We start from the raw sequence: 16577 nt of genomic DNA, 5'->3' as shown, positions 1-16577 counted from the left end.
ACGTCGCTCCGATATGCGATATATGTGATAGGAAGATCATCACTGGCTATTTCAACCTATATTTTCGATATTTAAGATACGCGATCGAACAATGCGTGTACATATTTTCAAATTTCGCTGCTACGCGTATGCTTAGATCGCTCTGTTGTTAGTTGGTACGTGTACCTACGGTAGGTCGCGCTGCAGCATAGCGCAAATTGGCGAATTCGTTGGTATATACGTAGGTTGCGTCCGGAGAATATTTCAACAGAGTCATATATGTGCGTACATAGTTGCAAAGAATATAGAAACGTTTGTCGTATTATCGTATCTTTATATTTTGTACGATTACGCGGATGATATAACGCTTCGCCGAGTCAATAATCGTATAATCCTAAAGTTAATTTCTTTCGCTTTGTATCTTCTTATAACTTTATCGTTAACTTATTTATCGAATTATGTCAATTTTTATTCACGTTTATCAAATAGATAATTATCGATGTCTTAGGTGTGAATAATTTAGATGTAATTTTAGCAGTAGTTTTTATCGATTTTGTCTACGTGTTAACGTGCGCCGATAAAACCTAGTCTTAGTTCAACGGCTTGTTACAAGATGGCAGTATCGAATTTGCTCGACCGTGCGGTATTGATTTTTAATACTTTGATTTTAACGCTGAAAGAGACGGCGTAAGAACGACAAATGTAAATTGCATTCGTATTCTAGTTGTAAGAATGCGTTATTACGGTTAATACACCTAAATACTTGTCCTTAATTTTCAAGTCATTCAATAAACTTTGCCGTCACGTTGTTTAACGATATTAAAGCAAAGCACACGGTGAAACGTCGGGATTGGAATTTCATTTCGGTAGGTTGAGGTGGTTCAGGCGTTGAGATCAAGGAATGAATTCGATCGATCGAACTTCAATAAGACATTTTATTTCTCTCGTTTAACACAACTGTGTGACGCACGTGTTGTTGTTCCTGCTGTTATTGTTGTTGTCGTTTTTTATGTACAGAAAAATCAGCTCGATATACAAAGGATGTCTGCGACGCGACACGGTGAAAATAAAATCGTAGAAAAACGTTACACGCTACACGATTCGGAGGAATTGCGAGGACGTGGTGTGTGTCGTCTGTCCTAAAAAACGGGCGACAGAATGAACAAACGTTTCGTGTTTTCGCCACGCGCGCCACGCACGTCTAACGCCTAAGCGTGCGCGCGCGGCGTCCTACTATCGAATTATTTCGCCGCAGCGCAGTTTATTAATTCGCGACGATCGATATTACAATTAGTCCTTCAAAGTGAATGCTCAAAGGCAATGCTCCCGCTTCGATTATGCATAAAGTAATCCAATAACTTGGTTGCAATTTAATGGCGCACGTTCCACCTGATGTCCTACATACAAAGTATTATAAATAAGATCGTCCTTGCAACGCAATCGCACGACGCGTTCTATTCGTACGATGTATAAGCTACACGCGCTCTTACGGAATTCATCGTACAGCCAAAGCATCGGAAAAAATGACGCGCTACGTTCAACGATCCGAGGCAGGCTTACGGAATCGTGTTTGCAGATAATCGACCGAGAATGGGTCGATCACAGCGACGATCGTTTCGTTTTAACGATTCCCCTCTCGTTTCTTTCCATCTTTCTCGACCATTCGGATCTCGTCGCTTGGTTAGGTATCACGCGTAATTTACGTAACTCTAGGAAGAAGGATATATATATATATAGTATATATAGTATATCTCGTTCTGTCGTTCGTTATAAAATACATACAGAATACGCTCTTCGATAACGACAAACACGAATTACATCGTCTGCGCTGATTTTAGACGTATTTACAACGAAAGTAATCGCACACGCGACATTCACGCTTTCGTGACCGCTAGCGACTTTCGCCAAGAGAATCACTGATCGTGAACCCATCGTCATCCGATACGTTGGCGTAAAAACGAGCGCGCGTTATCGCGTATTTTCCTAGTTGAATGAAGATGGAGACACCGTAATTTTGTTCGTTTCGCGTAACGAACTACGCTACCACGAGAATTTAAATCGACGTGTACGCGTCAACGTGATTATTCCGACGATCGTTCGACGATGCGTTAAGCAGCAGCGATAACTGTGATTTAAACGAAACGTTATATTCGGCATTTAGCGCGATAAATTCATGTTCTGAGTAGCTAGTAAAATATATTCTCATCGAATCGTCTATGGAGAAGAAAAGACACGAGTAAGCGACGATCTCTGTATTTCCTCTCGATCAAAGTTATTTTCGCGACCAGCTAGTTAAATCGACGTAACGCGGTCGAACGGTCGCTTAACTAGAAATTCATGGGAAATTGCCACTGGCGAAATTTCGCGTCCGTAGGCGAGCGGTCACGCAAGTGTTAATATTATAGGCGATGCGATATTAGGAGACTTCACTTCCCTTGGCGGCAGTTCGTGCTATATACACATGCTTTAAAGTTACGAGCTATACATCTGGACGCAGAATCCTCGTACCACAGGTTCGTGTACCAGCAACCCTTTTTCCTAGCTATACAAAATAATTATCGGCCGTCGCTCGTTCCCGAAGCGTCTCGAATTTATCCTACGATCGATATGTTCGAATGGGAATTTCAAGCATAGAAAACGTAGTATACTTTGTAACGATAATTCCGTCGCTAAGCTTCACGTTTCGCGTATTCGTTGATCACATTGACCGCCACGGTGGTCGTTGGTGACCGGAGCGCTCCGACTTCTTACAATTGTAAGAATTGAACGAAAATTGACAGTTAGGGCATTTCGAATATAACCGATAAATAGAAGATACTTTGAAATGAAAAGTGCCCCGTTGAACGATTAAACATTTTTACTCGAGCACCAATAAAAAAAAAAAAAAAAAAGAAAGAGAACAAATTTCGCATCTAACGGTGTACCGTGTTAAAAGACTGTGGCGTCCTCAGCGAAACACGCGATTTCGGCGTGGCGGTCAAAGTGTTTACAGCTTCGTGCTTCTATTTTCTTGATCTTAGATCCGAAAGCTGTATTTCTTTTTCCCCATTGAACCGTATACGATATAATCAGGTTTGTGGTAGTTGATACAAAGTGGAATAAATTCGAAAGCATTGGGAAACAAGCTGCGCAACGATGAAACGTGGCAACAGAATCGGATACTCATTTTTTATACGGCCTGCGGTCGATCGTTGACAATTTACAGGCAACTGCGCGACGAAATAATATTTCAGCAAAGCATGGACGCCTGTCGATATCCGACTATCCGACGTGCTACCCTCGCAAACGATATTGACTGCCTTCGTCATTGTACGGTGGAAATGAGTCTAGCACAAAATATATCATATGTATGTATATATGTATACATATATTTTATCGTCGATAATTGTGTTCGAGGCGCACAGCCGCGCCCCGACGCCATCGGGCCGTCGCGTCGTGGCCCGGCCGTAATTAAATCGTGTACAGATTATAGAATAAAAGCTTTCGTAAAGAATACGGTAAATATTCATCGAATAAACTTGTGTAAAATTTGAATACAAATTAGGAGTACGCGGGCCGAACGTTTCGTGCGCAGGATCGATCGTTGCGAAGTTGCTGATTAGAATCTTCCGTTTCAACGACCACGAATCAACGAGCCTCGTTTTACGAATAGAAACGGCGATGGGGATTACTTTAATTCGGAAAGAAGCGTACCATCGACGATACACGGCAGCTCGAATGGTCTAACGTAGAACTTTTAATCCATCGGTTAGTAATTTTCTTTCTGAAATTTTTATACGACCCTTCAGATTTTCATTAATTTTCTATGTAATATCGTTCGTAAAAAGAACGAATTCGATTTTTAATTGTTGCATTTGTAACTTCCATTCGAGGATTACGGTCGGCGGTAGAAAATTTATACGAAACGAGATTATTACGGAGTAAATAACTCGATCGATAAAATGAACGTTTCACGGAATAAAATTTTCGCAGAACGAGCGCGAACAAGGCGCGGCGAATCGATCCTGCGCGCCTCTCGATCGGCTTATTTTCTATCTTTTCCCCTTTCTATTTAATACGTATCGTTAATCGTTAATCGTTAACGGTATCCTTAAATTCTTCGTATTATTGTATATATTTAGTTCGGAAGATAATACGGATGTTTATTTTATCGCTGCACGTACGTATTCGGATATTTGCTCCTGTTTTGTCGCGTTTACGTCCTGCCGTCGTTCCTTCTCGTCCTGTTCGGGCGGAAAAAACGGAGCTGACAGGACGTTTCCGATATACCTACATATACATATATATATATATATTTCTTTTTCATTCCTTGCTTCGTCTCAACTTTATACTCGAACGTCGATTCGCGTAGCACAAAATATCTCGAGTCGAAAATTCGAAATTGCAGCTTCTGCGCCACAGAAACATTTCATCTTACGAACCTCTCTGCCTTGCGAATTTTAACCATCTTATCTCGGGTTTTAGCTTACCTTAATTCGTACAAGGAAATAGAATCGTGCGAAAATTCTCGCCAATCATCGACGGATACGTTACCCGTTGACGAACGTAGAGAATTTTGATCTTTCCGTGGAAAGTTCAACGGAAGCGAAAGAACGTGTGAAAATCACGTAGATCGTAAAAAGAGGAAAGAATCGCTAAGCGGTAACCTCGTAGTATTACCGGCGTTATCGAAGCATTAAATTATCTGCACACTGTTTTTTTTAATATTTATTTCTTTATTTTACATTGTCATGCGATTTCCGCGTAAACTTATAAATGGATATTATTGTGCCATGCGAACGCGATCCTCATCGAATGTCCTGACTCAGCCCACGTGTTATTTTCATTTCCTTGGTACAGCTTAATCCTAAAACACGACGAGTCGTGATTCGTTCGCACCGCATCGAACGTCGCAATTTCGTTACATCTTCTCTATATTTTCTCTTCTCCTTCTCATCGTATCTTCTTCCCTTCTATTTTTCCTTTTTTTTTCTTCTTTTTTTAACATCGTAATAATCGTAATATATTTTCTAGGTAAGGATTCTCTTAAGCGCATGTACAGAGATAAAACTTTCCTCTACGTTTTGAGCATACCGCGCGGCTTCATTTTTTATTATTTTTTTTTCTTATCTCTTATTTTATCAATACTTTACTTTATTTATTTTTATCGCGTATCCCCTTGGATTTCCCATTTTCTTTTTTTTCTCTATTCGCGCAGACTGCACGCTGCCTGAACGAGCGATATTTCATTTAATAGGTATCGTAGTAATATCTAAAACCACGTTTAAACGCCTATGTGTGTGAATCGATTCAACGGCTAGTCTACGAGAGAGCTGAACAGCGTTTCAAATAACAAATACCGCGTTATCCTGCGGAAAACTTCGGTTGCGTTTCGATCCCGTTTCGCGTCACATCCGTGAAACAGGCTGAATCGGTACAAAAGTGAGAGAAATCCGCGGGGAAACGAGTAGCAGCGAAATCGTTGCTGCGATTATCTATATTTATCTTTGGCAAGATGTCGCAACGGTTAGAAAATAAAGAAAGAAAGAAAAAAAAAAAAGGAAAGAAAAACAGATTTCGACGCGATTCCCGCGATCGAACGAAACGTAGCTTTCCACCGGTTTAGTAATTATTATTTGACCTACCATTTCGCTCGGTTTCGCATCGCGATTGCGGCCTTTTCTCACCTATGCTCCACGCGTGTATTCTTGTACGTACAGATGTATATAATTTATATGTATATATAATGGTCGATAGATGCACCAGATGCTATTTCCCCTATTCCTTTGTTTTGTCTTCTCTTAAGTTCTCGAATCGTAACGATTAGTCGTCATTGTGCGTCGTTTCGAATGACATGACAATGATCGGTATGTGGATAAATCGCGCAAACTCGGATCGAATAGGGTAACGAGCGCTCTCGCGTTGCCTTCTATATTTTTTCTCGCTCTCGTTCTCCTTTCGTTTTATTTATCCGCGCGAGTTTACGTTGGCGCGCGAGCCTGTTCCTGCAAAGAGAAAAAGAAGGTGGACGAAGCTGGTTCTGGAAGGGTAAGAGAGAGAGAAAGAGAGAGAGAGAGAGACGGGCGTAAAAACGAGGGAAAAGGGCGCGATTCTCTTCTCGTCTATTCGAAAACGACGATCTCGATTTATGCTTACGACCAGCTTCGTTCACCTTCTTCGCCCCCTTTTTCGTTTTACGGCCTAACGAATCGGCGATCGAAATGCCAGAGAAACAGATCCTCCGCTCCGGTTCTCGTTAAACGTCGAGCGGCTGAGTTCCTTCGATTTCGTCGCATTCCCGCGATATGCCTATTTCGTAATAATAATGTACATATACATACGTGGTATTCGTATAAATGTAAACAAACGTGTCCTGCCGGGGACTGGCTGGCTTATCCGTAACGGGCAGCGACGATCGCGACGAACGTTCGACGATCGATCGAACGAAACGGCCGCGGCGGAACGTTCCAACTGCGAAATTAAAAATAATCCCAGCGAGTCGATGGCCGAAGATACGCGGTCGACGTCACGGTAACACCGATCATAGAAAGTTCGCGTTAATTAACGTGTCTCGCGATATTTCTCCGTTTTGCGATCGAGAGACGACGAAGAACGATACAAAATCAATGTCCCCGTCGTACACCGGGGCGAGTACGTTGCAGAGAAATAGGAACAGAGACGAATATGGGAACAGACTACTTGGTTGCCCGTGTAACCTAATTCAATTCCTTTGTATTTAGTTCGTTATAATATATATATATATATAATAAATTCCCTTAAAAGTATTACAATTCTTTTTTCTATCAACGCTTCGCGCTATCAACCGTGTTTGATATATGTATAGTTCAACGTTACGAGTTTCATCGAGCGTTCCGTAGCGTTCCGTAGCGTTCCGTAACGTTCCGTAACGTTCCGTACGCGAAGCCGGATATCTTTTACGTTTCTCCCTTTTACACGGTATCCTGTATAATTGTTCATTCTCGCTAAGTGTATGCACGCGTGTGTATGTATGCGTGTATGTAACGTACGTATATCGTTCTTAGTTAACTATACGTCGTTCATAGAGTTCGTATTTATATAACGTTGTCTCCTAAGCACACGCCTATTTATATATTTATACGTGATGAATATACATGGATCTATTCATACGCGCTCGCGTCTATATTTATACGTTTATGTATATTCGCGGGGCCGAAGCATGCGTATATGTATATGCATGTTTGTTATTAATACGATGCGCTTTACAATAACTCTTTCTTCTTTCTTTTTTCTTTTGTATTTGCGTCCGCTCGAAACGAAATCGCTTAAACGTGTAACAAGTACTTTAACGACCACGCGCTCTGATTCTTGCACGCTGATCGCCACGCCATCCGAGATCCAAACGCATCCACGTCTTCCCGAGGCTAACCGAAAGCAGCGCAGCGAAGCACAGGAAACAGAAAAATCGCGAAAAGAAAAAACTTTGGTCAACGATAAAATCCGCAGTGAGAATTTTTCTAGCCTTTGAAAGCGATGAAAAAATTGATCGTACATTGGCGAAAGTCGTTCGCCACTTTTCGCCGAGTTTGCAATTCTTCTCCCACTTCGTAGAATTTGCGAATCGTTAAAAATAGCGATTTTTAGCAATCGTCGCAACGACAAATACGATCGATCGATAGAAAGGAATATTATAATTTGGAAACGAGCCAATCTTTGTCACTGCTTCCAATCACCGCTCTTAATCTCAAAGTCGATTTTATCGTTAGAAAAACATCGCGGGAATATACGTAGAGTGACAGATTTCAAAGAAAATATTTCGGAACATCTGACACTTTGAAAGATACGAAAATCTCGTTAAGAACGTTTTCAGAAGCAAATACGAGAATAGCTTTCAAGCGTATGACGTTGAAATAATGCTTTAGTCGCTGAACGACGTAAAGGAAAATTAACAAGGATGGAATTATCGTGTTCTTGCCGTTTCGTCTTCGCTCGCTCTTTCACCTATCACCGAATTACTGATAGGAACTAGAACGAAGGTTTCCTCGATTGTCGACGGCGTTCCAAGCACGTGCAGCGACGAAAGGTTCACGCTCTGCATCTTCGGTATCGACTCGAAATTGGCTGCAACCCGGTAAATTAGACGACGATTGGCAATTTCCACGTTAAGCCTCGCTGTTTCCGCTATCAGGCCCGCCTTCGTTCGTCGAGCATACCTGTTCGTAATTGACAACGTTTAGCCACGAACGAAGACGCGTTAGATTCTGCCACGTAACGCGAAACCATTGTTCTCGCGATCTGTACCGCTCGTTCGTCTCGTCGTTTTAAATTTAACCGTAGAAAAATGGAGTAGTTTGTCGAATCTAGCGAGAAATCAAACGTTCTGCTTATCCCATTTACGATATTACCTTTCGTTAACCGAAGTAACGTAAAGAATCAACGCGTCGGTTTACTAATGGTCAATTTCTCTAAGAAAAGGATAACAGCAAACTATCAAATGGCCTACGATATTATGCTCGTGCTTGGAATTCCTTTTTTATACTTATAGCTTGTTTTTACAAATAATTCAATCTCGACCAAAGTACTCGTAAAACATTTACGATCGCCAGCGTGGTGCAACGTCTCCCTCTGACCCTACAATTTTGATGATCCTGTTTAAAACGGTGCGAACGGCCGCTTCAGTTTTACCAACGAGTCCGTAGATCGGTGATCTTAGAAAGTTAAAGATGGAGAAACGGACAGAATGCGTAGAATATATAAAAATATATGAAATATCCAAAGTAGGGTACTCGTTATAATTTGTACGAGATAAAACGGATTTCTATTTCACTTGCGTTTCTTTGGTCGTGTCCGTAAAAGTATATCCATTGATCGGCGTAGAAAAAATGTAGAAAAAACAGAAGTGGGGAGCTTGCGTAACGAACAGATGGGACGTGTTTTAAACGCGGTTTCATTCGACGGGAGGACAGAAAGTGCACGGTAGACGCGGATGATTTTGATCAGCCGGCCAGCCGACTGGAAATACGGTTGGCTGCGCGCACCGGTCAGACTATCGAATTCATTCGTTAATCATAGTTGAATTATGGCTTGAATGGGTCTAAATCGGATCAAACGGTGCCATTTCGCATTATGTTTTCCGGGCCAAACGACTCGACGTATCGGAATAACGCGAACCAAATACGTTTCATACGTGTTCGAAGACTCGTGACGGTCGAACGGGAATCCGCAAAATGGAACAAACAAATCGAACGGCCTCGAACGATAGAACAAAAGGAAGCACTGGGAGGGGGGGCTGGTTCGTTAGAGTGAAACGAAATCGGCGCGATCGAAGTCGCCTAACACTTCCATTTCATCGACGAGTCGTTGCCGTGATTTTTATTCCGACCGGCTGACTTTTCTCAAATTATCGACGAGCGATCGGTAACAACCGATGCGCGTGTCGTTCCTATGATTTCGAAGCGTACGATGCCACGAAACGTGTGATTCGATTTAATGGCTGCGAAAGAAATCGTAAAAAAATACCTCGTTTGCTCGACGATTCGTCTCGATAATTCGATCCACGAATTATTTACGCGAGAACGATCCGACAGCCTGAACGCGGCGATCGCCAATTCTCTTACGCTTCTAACTACGTATGTGCGTGATTCTCGACAAGACGAGACAGACTCACGGAGACGTTGCGAAGATCGGGTTAAGCTTTTAGAGACGCGGACCGATCGGATGGCGCAGCTACCGACGCAACGTTCATCTCAAGGGGTTTCGCGTTCGGCTACGATTTAATAATCAATTCTTATCACAGAAGTTATTTACACGATACAAGTTTCGATCGATCCGATCTCCAGCGAGATCGATGCTCGATCAAACGAATCGACTACTCGTTCGCGTTCCCTTTTTTTCTTCGAAGCACAGACAAGAAATCTAGCCGTCCTATCGGAAAGAGACTCGAGAAAATTGCGCGTTTTTTGCCCGTTGTCCTTGCAGATGTCTACTCTGCTTCTTTTAGCGTACAGATCCTACGGCAGAGAGATTTTGCTCTCTTTTCACGCGACGATATATGCTACGTTCGACTCGAAGAAGAGTTATCGTTGGCTAAGCTTCGAGCGATATTTCGATACGTCGATCGGCGAAACGTGAAAAATCGTTCGAGTACACGCACGTACGTAATCAACGATCGAGTTGCGATTTTTCGGAAAATTTACCTATAATATTATTCGTTCCACGAATGTCACTTATTTTTTCCATTTTTTTTTTCTAGTTTAATGCAAGAGCAAAGTATTCGCGACAACGCAAAGGCGCATCTTTTTAAAAATTGTTCTTCTCTTCTCTGAACGCCTAATGTTTGGAACGATGTCGGTGTTTCTCTTTTTTAACGCGATAACAAATTCCTTGAAATGTCCTTTCTCGCTTAAACTATAATATTTACGCAACTAAATTTGGCATTTTCGTTCGTCGCGATTCGATCGACGGAAAACGAAACGAGAAAGCTTGTCGCCGTTTGTCGTCTTTCATTTCGCGTAATCATGTTTCCCATTCCTTGTTACGATAATGCTGTTGGTAATAGTAGTAACGATGATGGCGATGATGACGATGATATATAATAATAATAATGATGATCTTGACGATAAGAAGAAACATGATAAAATAATAACAACAATAATAATAACAATAATAATAACGTTCCATAGAGTTAGTAGCGTTAATAGTATCGTAAGTTAGTGATAATAGTGGTAATAGTAGTAGTAGTTGTAATGACGACATTAACGATGACGTTTCTTTGGCAAAAGATGATAACGCTTTCGCATACCGATCAAACTATTACCGAATGCGAATATCGTTCATTCTTATTCGTTACACGGACTTTATATTCGTCCTTTTATTTTCTACAACTCGATACACGCGATCGTTTATCCTTCGAGACGAAATGTAACGCGTGTTCGATCCCTTAAATGATATTACAAGTACCGTGGGAAATTTCTTAGCTGATACTAGCTAGGCTGACTTAACGAGCATTCGTGTTAAAAATGCCTCTTCTACGCCGTGTTCGTTCTTCTTTAATATAAAATCTTTCTGTTAAATACGATTAGGATAAATTGTCCACTAGATTTTACGATGCCAGCACCGCGTTTTTCCTCGATGCCGATTATTTCTCCTCTATCTTCTATCTTAATATTTTCACGTGGTCTGCGTTTCTTTTATATTTGCAACCGTTTGCTGCCGATGCTCCGATCGAGTTCGCTTTCGAAACAAACTTTCCGAGCGCCGATCGACGATCTCGATACAAATCGTTGGAATAACGAGCGATCGTTGCCAATTTCAAAACGATTTCAGACCGATATCGCGGCTATTCGCGTATATGTGTACTTGTTTGAAGCAAACGAAACTACGAATTAGAAAATTACACCAGGTCGTAGATCGGAGCACGTTTATCGATCGAAACATTCCCCTGGAATCGGTAAAATCGTCGTTCAAATCCTCTCCTGTTCGATTCGATTTGTGTTTGCTTTTTATTAAACGTTCAATACGTATTTTCGTTGTTCTCGAAACTGTCTTCCAGTCTCTCGTCACACGTTTCTAAACATTTTGATTTTCCAGGAAAAAAAAAAAAAAAAAAGAGGAAGAAACTATCACAATTTCTTTCGCTTCGTCTTATAAATATAAATTGCGCGCGCATTTTACTTCGCGCGAAATGATTGTCGGTGACTACGAACAGCTTCGACGGGGAGAAATTATTCGAGATGATATTTTGGAAAATTTTGCTCTTTCCCTCGTATGACGATACGTAGCTTCCTTTTGCTGTCTCATTTCTCTTTCGTTTACAACGATCGAACTAGGAGTCGATTTTTCGAACGCATCATTCTAAAGAAGATTACCAACGATCCGTTTTATACGTTTTATTAAATTTATCGCGAGATAACTTTTACGTGACGCTGTATTCGCATCTTGGAAGTTTCTTGCTTTTCATTGTTTTTCATTTCTTTAATTACATGGCGTTTTATATTAAATTTTAGATTAAATTCTTACTTATATTTATCCTTACGATTACTATTACTGACACTGTTCGAGATGCCTATTTACGTCGCATTGAGTCCCACGCCACGCAACCATGTTTCTATGTACAGAATTATTTGAGTATTTCATCAGAACACCTCGAAGTTTACTCAGTATTATTATGTTTTCTTTTTCTTCGCGTCGTTTCAACGATTAATCGATACTCTTTCATTCCGTACAGCCTCGCTACTGGAAAAATAGAGTGGGCTTCGATAGTTTTAAGCAAAGGACTTGGCGGTTTCTTTGTGCGATACGAAGATCAATGACTGTACTTCTGCATTCTGTCGTTTTATTTCTCAACCTCTGATCGATCGATCTTCTTTTCCCGTCTAACGTAATCGACGCGGTTGCGGAAAACGATTCTGTATTTACGATTATTATTATTTCTTGCGTATGTTTCGTGTGAATATTGTTAACTTTACATTCGTTGTACGATACGAGGAGTGCAACTGCCATACCTCCTAATCTTTTCTTATCGCCTTTTCCATTAATCTGTCCAATTTTATACGCGATATCCTCCTAAAACATTCGAATTCTCCTTGAAAAGTGACAAAATTAGTCGTAACCTAATATGTTTCTCGATATCAGTTTCACGGTCCTAATTTAATTCTGCTGTGTAGATTACTTACGACGAGATTGGTAATTAGAATTCTAACGATAAGATGGGTAATTATAATTACCCATTGAGTAAAAAGGGATTAACACGATTAACGCGATATTCCTGTTCCGTGCAGATACGCGCCGAATCTCGTCAGAATATTAAACGTATCCGTTTACAACGTGTTACGTTTTATTATGTATTAAATATTAAATATTAATTAAATATTAAATACACGAACGCGTGGCTAAAATGTAGAAACTTTGCATAGTAGAAATATCATCGAGATATACATAGATATATCGTCCATCTTCCTTCGTTAATTCCGTTTTAATAATATGTAAAAGGGCTGAAATATATCGCAAGACCACGTAATTTATGTTTATTTGAAAATTCGCTCGAGTATGAAGCGATTAACATGTCTGGTATCAATGTGCGTTATCGGTGTGCTAGAAATACGGCACAAATGCTATTCGTACGTTCAGTTAGGTGTTGCAGCAATTTTAAAGTCTCGTTCATCAAATTGGCGAAGATGCTTGAATTCGAGTACGTGTGTTCCAGTTGGCGTTATTTAATATAACTCTTTTCCCGCAGTTTAAGATAGTATACCTACGGTAACATACTTATAGCAGGCAACGTATTTTAAATAAATTCAATAGGTCGAGTTTCGGTCTTTGTATTGGACGATACACCGTGAAATCCAGCCATTGCTTTTAAACTGAAGTTTCCGCTATTCAATAATGAGGGATCCGCGCGTAGAAAAGCGCGTACATCCACCGCGACATTGAATTCCTACGTTTCGTCGAGCTTTCACTAGGATTACGCACCAGACCGACAAATGTCTGTTCGCACAACCCATTGTTCCGAGCCACGGTCACGAGAGACACCTAGCGCAACTTCTGCTTTGTCGCACGTTGCGGGAACGATTGACGAAATGGCTGTCTTTTTTTTTCATTTTCCCCCGGATTGTACATTCGTAACGCGTTGAATTCGAGAACTTAATTAGAGATTTCGAATTCCTGGAAACACGAGTCAAAAGCTACTCATTGAGTTATAATTTAACAAGCGATAGAATCACACTTTAGTAAATACGAGAACCGATTGAATTCTCCCTTGGTTTTAGGAAATTGGAGTTAAATTAAAATTAAAAGTAAACAATAGAAACAACGAATGAAAAGCTTTCCGCTTTCGGAAGGAAAAATATTTTCCTATTATCGTGCCGAAAGTTGCGACATTAACTTCTCTGATTAAGCTACCGTAATACTTTTGACGCGAACGTTAGCTAACATGGAACGAGGTAGCTAACACGGAAAGTAATATTAGCCAACATAGGAAGAGCGTAAGCAAACAATTTGAACAAGAACGTTTCTCGAGGAACAGTTTTCGAGTGGCCAGAGTACAGTCATTGAGAACTTCCGTATGATCGGAGAACGCAAATCGATAGCAGGTTAATCGAGCGAACGATTACGCGATCAATGACGTACGTCTGTCAGATCTTAGTCATAGCTCGATGCGGAACCCTTTGTCGCGGACATATCGAAGATCTTTCAAGAATTCGGATTCGTGTCTGTACGGAAAACAGGGGCTGTCCAACTTGGCAGTTTTGTCCTCTATACTTTGCTTCCTCCACGATTTCCATCGAATTTTATCCTATTCGACCATCGTTATTCTTCATTAAGTTATTTTAGAAGGCAAATTTTTTCGTTAAGACATGATCGAATTAATCACGGCATCGATATTGAGAATTGCTACCAAACGCAATACGATGAGTAGTATCCTGTCTGATGATATTCATGTTTCTTTTTGAAAGCTCCGTTTTCTTAAAACATGTAGCAACACGTGTAGTTCATATACATATTTATAGTTCGTAACATTTACAATCTTACGCGAAATACAGCTTACGTTTCTACCTGTAAAGAGGTTGGACGCCCCTGTATCGAGTTTTCTTGGTTTTTATTTGGCAGTTATTTAAAGACCGTATCAGTTCCATGGGAGACCCTTAGTGGCGCGATAATGTTGACGATTCGATCGTAACGCCCGTACACAAAGCGATTATCATTATCATTATCATTATCATTATTACTATAATTATTGTTATTATTATTACTATTATTATTATTATTATTATTACTATTATTATTACTATTCATTTATTAACATATGTACGTTATATCATTAACAATAGTATAATTATTAGTATTATTCAATCATCATCATCATTATTATTAGCTATTTATTATTAATATTATTTATCGTTAATCATTACGATTATTATCGTTACCATTATCATTATCATTATTATTATTGTTATTATCATTATTCCTATTATTGTTGCCCTTCTTCTTTCTCTCGTTCGCATCTGTTACTATTGTTAGTGAAAGGCCGCGACAACACTCTCTCGAGGAATGTGTACAACACACAGCATTTCCGAATTCTCCTAATAGTCTCGTACGGATCGACGTGCTCGCTTTCGTTAGCGACTCGGTATATTACATAATTAAAATTACGGATCGCCATACGACACCGAGCGTCGATCACCTATCAGGAGATAGACAGAGAGAGAGAGAGAGAGAGGCAGAGAGGGAGAGAAAGAGTGAGAAAGCGACAGCGGTCGGCGGTCGATTAGGTTAAACGGAGAAGAAGTTAGTCGAAGAAAGTGAACGCACAACATGGCCGTGTATTGTCAATAGCGTATAACGTGTCGAGGCGCCTTCTTTGCCCTCCTCTGTCCGCAAAACGTCTACTATATCGCCTATTCCTTCGACTCGTTTCCTGCCTAGTATTTTTCGTACTTTTGGTTCGGTTCTTCCATGCGAGGAACGCTTTCGTGTTTAACGACGACTCGAAACGATCGAAACGTTCGAAAATTTGGTCGGCCAGCAAGAACCGAACGGACGACGACCTCTCTGGCGGGCCTTCCTCTTCCGGTCTCTTCCCGTTTCTTGCTTCTTTCTTCCTTTCTTTCCTTTTCACTCGCTCTCCTTTCCTCGTTTTCTTTCTTGGAATTTCGTCGAAGCTGGAAGCCCGTCTCACACGTTTTCCTCGCGTGCAATTCCTCCGTTTCCTTCCTTCGTTAGAGTAGAAAACGAGAGACCAGAGACGGAGAGAGAGGGAGAGCGGGAGCAAAGGAAGTACGAAGCAACCAGTCCTTTTCGTACTTTCGTCCCTTGGTCGCTTCATCCTGGCAGCCTCCTTGAAACCCACGTGTCGTCGTTTCTGTGGAAGAGAAACGAGTAAATGCAGAATCGAGTCCACCCTGTTACGTATCGTTCTATCGTCGAGTAGTGTATCGGCTAATAGCGTACTTGTTCCTGCTCTCGTTTCCAACAATTAGCAACCAATGCAATGTGTATGGTTTCTTTGCGCTCTTATTCTTTCTTAATGCTACGTCAGCAAATGTTTACCCGGGAGGAAAAGTGTTAAAGACATTGGTTCGAGTTAAACATCGGACGAAGTTGAAAGACTCGTAACGGTAAAGTTGTACCGTAATATAAGCAATAATGCAGCAACAAAACCGTTGCAATAATAAAGACGAAAATATTAGTATATTCATTTTTTAAATTATTAAAATTATTGAAATTAAATTTTGAAAATATTTGTAAGTTTCTGAAAATTTCATTTCGCCCAATCGACCATTCTCGTAGATACCGGTATCCTAATGCTGGCGAACAATTATATACGCGCGTCAAATTCGATAACAACGAACGAATTACGCTCGCCATGTAAAACGAATTATTCTCATCTCTGTACTATATTAATTTCGTTTCTGGGCGAGACTCGCGTCGTGCGAAGAGTGACGTTACACGCTACTCGAATGCAACAATCGATGTACACACGCAGGTGTCCTTGTTCGTTAGAAATTGGTGGGCAATGGAAATCTCTTTCACGTTGTTATCATGAACATTTCAACACAGCAATCACACGAAACTTGTATTATAACACATTGGTTACAACGGAACAACGTAATCGAGAATGGCGAGTTTTAAAAGTAAAAATT

General features: G+C 40.6%; 1 protein-coding gene and 1 long non-coding RNA gene across 5 annotated transcripts in view; both read right to left on the bottom strand.

The window, feature by feature from the left end:
* Nucleotides 1-894: 894 nt before the first annotated feature.
* On the bottom strand, nucleotides 895-2148 carry LOC126918697 (uncharacterized). Its single transcript, XR_007711414.1, has 2 exons — nucleotides 1762-2148; nucleotides 895-1688 (listed from the first exon to the last, which is right to left on the bottom strand). It is a non-coding gene; the product is annotated as an uncharacterized LOC126918697 (long non-coding RNA).
* A 2836-nt stretch (nucleotides 2149-4984) lies between these two features.
* The window catches only part of LOC126918695 (neuronal acetylcholine receptor subunit alpha-7), a 274945-nt gene continuing 263352 nt past the window's right edge, over nucleotides 4985-16577 (bottom strand). For all 4 annotated transcript variants that reach the window (XM_050726893.1, XM_050726891.1, XM_050726890.1 and 1 more), the window contains one exon: nucleotides 4985-15796. The gene's annotated coding sequence lies outside the window, so the exon portion shown is untranslated. The remainder of the gene's footprint in view (nucleotides 15797-16577) is intronic.

This window comes from Bombus affinis, chromosome 7 (genome assembly GCF_024516045.1).
Source record: "Bombus affinis isolate iyBomAffi1 chromosome 7, iyBomAffi1.2, whole genome shotgun sequence".
Lineage (NCBI taxonomy): Eukaryota > Metazoa > Arthropoda > Insecta > Hymenoptera > Apidae > Bombus > Bombus affinis.
The sequence above is the reverse complement of the archived record's forward strand: the minus strand, read 5'-3'. Positions and strand labels throughout refer to the sequence as shown.